The sequence below is a fragment of the Lynx rufus genome, unplaced genomic scaffold, assembly GCF_022079265.1.
Source record: "Lynx rufus isolate CCGP_SWC_20201006 ecotype Redwood Valley unplaced genomic scaffold, mLynRuf1.p SCAF_28, whole genome shotgun sequence".
NCBI lineage: Eukaryota > Metazoa > Chordata > Mammalia > Carnivora > Felidae > Lynx > Lynx rufus.
The window spans coordinates 499233-505637 of NW_025814843.1; positions in this window are offsets into that span (position 1 = coordinate 499233).

Here is a 6405-nt window from a genome sequence, read left to right on the forward strand (position 1 = left end):
CTCTACTTTCATTTTATTCAAATTTCACTTTTTGATAAATCACTCCCTATCATCTCTGGGCTGCACTACAAACTCCTTTGATTAGTGACATAATGATTGTGGTTAGAGGAGCAGGTTCTGGGGCGGGATTTCCTGGGCTTAAATCCTATCCCTGCCTCCCACTAGTCACACGAACCTGAAGAAATGTTTAACCGGTTTTCCTCGTTTGTAAAATAAAGTAATCATATTACCCACTTTACAGGATTGTTGAATGATTAAATGAATTAATACATGAAAAGTGCCTAGAATACTAAGAACAAAAGGATGCATGCTATTCTATGGGTTCTCGAGGCCACTCATCCTTTGTCCCCTAACAACCTTCCAGCATGATATCTCCCCATTCACCTGTCAATACTTGTTCACTCAAGTATACTTAACCTTGTTCTTCTATTTCTTCTCTTTTCATACGCTGCTCCTTCTGCCTGGAACGCCTAACATATAGTTTGAGCACATGCATAGAGCACCAGCAAAGTAGGGACATCCCCCAAAAACCCCCTCCAAAAAAAAAAGTCCAAAATGCATGGAAGGAGTCATTATGGGAAAGTCTGTTCTTTATTGAGCTGTATTGCACCTATTTTATGGTCTAGGGTTGTTTGTGTTTGAATTACATCTGAGTGATGAGAAGAGAGGTGACCTTGTCTCCCCTTGAATCTGGGAGGGCTGGTAACTATGGAGGGACGAGGCCACGCCACTTCCAAGTCAACGTGAGATCAGTTCCTCCCAGCTTCTTTGGGATGTGCGCTCTTGGAATCCAGCCCAGGATTCCAGCCATCTCCCTGTAACTGGGTGAGATCCTGACACAGAACCGTGCCAATCAACTCCCGTAACCATGAGAGAATGTAATGATTCTTATTGTTTTAAGCCACCAAGGTTTAGAATGATTTGTTATATAGCAATAGATAACTGGAATAGTTTTTTTCTTTTTTTTTTAAGTGTTTATTTATTTATTTTGGGGGGGGAGAGAGAGAGAGAGAGAACATGCACAAGCTGGGAACGGCAGAGAGAGAGGGAGGGAGAGAATCCCAACATGGGGCTTGATCTCATGAACCATGAGATCATGACCTGAGCTGAAATCAAGAGTCAGAGGCTTAACCAACTGAACCACCCAGGTGCCCCAATAAACAGAACAGTTTTAATGGGACAATCCTTCCCTCTCTCTCTGTCTGGATAATTTGGATAATCCTTGGTTTTCAGGACTCGGTTCCAGTATCTCACCTCTGGAAAGCCTTCTGTGACCTCTAAGGCTGCGTGAGGCGCCCTTCATCTGGACCACCAGCGCCCTCTGCTAGCATATTTCCACCATGCTCTATAATCAATGTCTGACTGTCCGATGCCGCCATTTAAGACTTTAAACTCATGTGGGAAGTGACTGCATTTTTCATCCTCTGTATTCCTAATAACTAGGGCACAGCTAGAAACAAACAAACAAACAAACAAACAAACAAACAGGGGCTAGTAAGTCACTTGGGGCCAGCTACACCTTCAGCGTAGCAGGGACTTCCAAGTCAAGTGGTGGCCAGAACATGGCAGGGAGAGTCAAAGAGAGCTTAGGGAACAGACTGCCTGCTTCCCTGGCCTAGCTGTGGGTAACCTCAGACAAGTTATCAAACTTTTCTATGTCCCAGTTTCTGTAATACGGTGACGATAAAGAAAAAGATATTGAAGACAAAGTCTCATATCTTAGTTTTGAGCACCGAATGAAAGTTTTTACTTTCCGTGTAAAACATACAAAGGGGTCTGGCTCTCTCAACAACTGGCTGGCAGGTGAGAGATGACAGAGGAAAGAGAGATGATAAATAGGTGATATATATATTTATATGTTTACATTTATTCTTCATACATATCAAGAATATGTATTCTTCATACATATGTGAATGGAAATTGTTGGCTCCTGCCACAAACCTCCTGCATTAGAATCTTCAGGAATGAAGACCACCAGCTTGCGTTCTCATAGGCACACGTGAGTGTGAGAACAACCGTTCAGTGTTAAACTAGGAACAACTGAAGCCTCATTGAATATAGGCTGAGATGATTTCGGGTCTCAATCAGCCAATGAAACAACCCATTAAAGCCACCTCCAGATACTCAAGCTAATGTTTCAAATCCAGAAATCCTGGCAACTGAATCCATATCCCTAAATTCTGTCTAATCAAACAAAAAATTCTTTTCCCCTTGATCCAATGCCCTTAAAATCCATTTCCATGCATTTCCCAGGTTTTGGCATATAAGTTAGTAAAATCTTATAATTCTTTCATCATCTTGTAGTTCTTCCAGGGCGTAATATATTTCTTCTGGCATCAGACATTGTACTTGTCTCCTTGGGGCACACTGGGATCTGACTGTAGTTAGGGTCTGAAGGCAATGAGGAGAGATGGGGGGGAGGGAGTCCCTGGAAGAAGATCACTCACCCCTTACAAAGCAGCTACCTCAAATGAGGTCATTACATGGCCTTCAAGCAAGGAAGACTGGGTTAAATATGAGCTCAAGGTTCTCAGATATATCCAAATTCACCCAAATGTTCTTGTGATGGTCTTTTCCATGAGTCTGCCTGGTTAGACTCCGTTCCTAAACACTCAATCAAACATTAATCTTGGTGTTGCCTGAATGCATCTGGTTGATGTGATTAAATCTAGAATAATCTCATAATAACTTAGAATACTCTTGGCGGGCCTGATTATTGAAAGGCCTTAAAACCAGGCCTGTGGCTTCCCTGAGAAGAGAAGCTTTAACCCACACCCATGAGTTCTAGTCTGCTATTCCCAACAGTCTGCTCCTGGATTTCAGGCTTTCCCAGCCAGCCCCCACTATCATGTAAGCCAATTATTTGCAATAAATCTCTTAATATATATGTTTTACGTGTTATGCTTCTCTAGTTGAACCCTGAACGATATACTTAGTCTATCACATGTTTATCATCTCTCTATCCATTCATTATGCCAGTATATTTTGTTATATATTTAAAAGTAAATTTCAGCTATCATATACTTTCTTCTAAATACGTTACCGTGCACATCATTAACTAGAATCTTTTTTTTTTTTTACATTTTTTCTTTTCATGTAGAATTTACATACAGAGTAACATCTTAGAAAATGGTGGATAGGAAGATTCAGAGCTTGGTATGTGGTCCACTGAAAGAGCCATTACGCTGGGAAAAATCATCAGAATCAATAATGTCAGAACTCCACAACGTGATCAGACATTTACAGCAACCAAGGGAGTAGTTGATGACTGGAGAGGCTGCTCCATCAGCTGGCATTTATCAGAAGCTTTAAAGAGAGATCATCTTTTAGTTTATCTTATTTTATTCTTTGATGCAGACATTGAAGGAAATCTCTATCAGGTCACAGGCTGATCACGGAAATAATTGAACAAAAACTTCCGTGACCACACACAATAAGGAATACAAAGTTTAAAAAATATTTTGGAAAAGTCACTTTACAAACAGACAAGTGCAGCCCTCCACGAGAAACAAAAACAATCTCTGAGGAGGGAGAAGATTTAATTCTAGGATTACCACCTTATAATACTCAAATGTCAAATTAGAAATAAAAAATTACAAATCATACAAAGCATTTAATTCTAGGGTTACCACACTGAATACTCAAATGTCCAATTATAAATTAAAAAATTACAAAGCATACAGATAAATATCACTCATTCCCGGGGGGGGGGGGGGGAGAATTTGACAGAAATTATCTCTGAGGAAGCCCAGACATTGGTTATATTACTTGAGGACATGAAATCAACTGTCTTTAATGTGCTCAATGAGGTAAAGGAAATCAGGAGAATAATGTACGAACAAGTAGGAAATGTAAATGAGAGAAAAATTATAAAAAGGAGCTAGAAACTCCAAAGTTCGAAGGTACAATAACTGAAATGAAAATTCCCTAGAAATGTTCAACAGTAAATTTGAGTAGTCAGAAGAATCAGCAAACTTGAAAATAAGGTAGTTAAAATTATCCAGTCGGAGGAGCAGAAAGAAAAAAGAATGAACGAAAAAGCACAGAACCTGAGAAGCCTGCAGGACACCAGCAAAAGTGGCAATATATGCACCAAGGGAGTCTCAGAAAGAGACACATCTGAAAATTGAAGAAAGAACAGCCCAAAACTTCCCAAATTTGAAGGAACACATGAGTCTCCACATCCAAAAAGCACAGTGAACTCTAAAGAGATAAATACAAAGAGATTGACACTGACATGTAATGTAATAAGTCTCTCAAAGCCAAAGATAAAGAATCTTGAAAGCAGCCGAAAGCAACTCAGCGTGCACCAGAGACCTTAAATGAGATTAACAGCCTATTTTTCATCAGAAACCATGGAAACCAGAAAGCAGTGGGATAGCATACTTAAAGCGCTGAAGAATGAAACCATCAAGTAAGAATTCTACATCTGGGAAAACTATGCTTAGGAGGGGCGCCTAAGTGGCTCAGTCAGTTGAGGGTCCGACTGTCAATTTCAGCTCAGGTCATGATCTCACAGTTCATAGGATTGAGCCCTGAGTCAGGGTCTAGACTGATAGCATGGAGCCTGCTTGGGATTCTCTCTCTCCCTCCCCTTCTGCCCCTCCCACACTCACGTGCGGGCTCTCTCTCTCTCTCTCTCAAAATAAATTAATACTTTTAAAAAAATATTTAAAAAATCATGTGGAAATTCAAAGTCATTAGGAGATCTGCCCTATAAGAAATGCTAAAGAGAGCCCTTTGGGCTAAAATGAAAGGGAAACGGGCAGTACCCTGAAGCCATATGAAGTAAGAAAAAAACAAGATAACCACGGAGTTAAGTATAAAGACTTATGTTATTGTACTTTTGGTTTGTAACTCCTCTTTCCCCCCTCCCCTCCCTCCCCCCCCCCCCGCCTATGATTAAAAGGCAAATGCCTGAAACAATATTTATAAATCTGTCAATGGGTACACAATGTATAAAAACGTAACCTGTGAAAACAACAGTATAAAGAGAGAGGAAGGGAGAAGTAAGGGAGCACATGTGTACTATGGAAACCAAAGTCGGTATTCTTCAAATTAGGTTGCTAATAAGTTTAAGATGTAAACTGTAGTCGAAAAGATAACCACTAAAAAACATACAGAAAAAGAAAGAAGAGGGAAATACACTACATACAAATGATACGCTACAATAAATTAACTACTTAACTTAAATAAATAACTAAACTATATCACCTAAAATACAGTCATAGAATTGAGGAGCAAGAAACTCATAAGACACGCAGAAAACGAGAAGATCACAGGCAGAAGAAAATCCTTCTTCTGAAAGCCACAAAACACTGCTGAAGGGTTGGAAACCTTGGGGTGACCTTGAGGCCTGACCACAGGCCATCACAAAGGCTTACCCAGTCAGGCCTCACTGGCGTGGTTGGGGGTGAAGTAGTGGGAGGGGGGTGGTGTGGGTCAAGGTTCTCTCCCCACACTGGGCACGGGGAGGCGCCCTTGGGCATGGGCAGGCGCCCTTCAGTCTCTGAGGAGAGTTGCAGTCAAGGACTCAGGCCCCCTGGCTGGCCCCGCTCCTTGCCCGTGTGCATTCCTGGCCCTCGTGCCTTCGCTGTCAGATCTCTTTATCTGAGGCCTTGGGCAGAGATCTCCAGGTGCTTCTGTGAGGCCTCTTTATGGGGGAGGGAGGTTAGGGGAACCTCCAAGGCACTTTCTCCACCCGAGCTCAGTACTCAATACTTTCCCACTTTGACCCCTCTCCCTCGCCTTGCCTCTGAATTCAGGCCTCATAAAAATAAAACTGCCTTTTGTTGGGACTCCCTCCACAGTAAGATGACCCCCCACACCTGTGCCGATCCCCCTGCTCCTCAACAGGTACACTGTTTCATGAGTGGAACGGGGGGAGTCGGCCTTCTCCAGTTTTAGATTCTCGCCTGGATCGTCTCAGTAAGTGGTTAAAGCTTAACGCTTGCATTCTGGGTTTGCTGCTCTAATCATCTGCTCCAACACCTGGCAGCTCAGCTCGCTCTCTCTCTCTCTCTCTCTCTCTCCCAGCGGAGCTAACCTCCTGACATGTAGAACCGGCAAATTCGTACAGAGTAGATTCGAAGTTACCAGGAGGTGGGGGACGAGGAGGTGGGAGTCATTGGTTGGTTAGTGGCTACAGAATCTCTGTTTGGGGTGATGCAAAAGTTTTGGGAATAAAGACAGTAGCGATGGCTGTTACCTTATGAATGTGATCAATGACGCCGAATTGTACACTTAAAAATGGTTAAAATGGCAAATTTTGTGTTACATGTATTTTGCCACAATAAAAAAGAACATATTATATACAATGAAATGCACAAATATCGGGTAGCATATTCTGTGTTTTGACAAAAACACGTATAAAGAAGTCAAAATATAGCAAGATTTACCATAAAC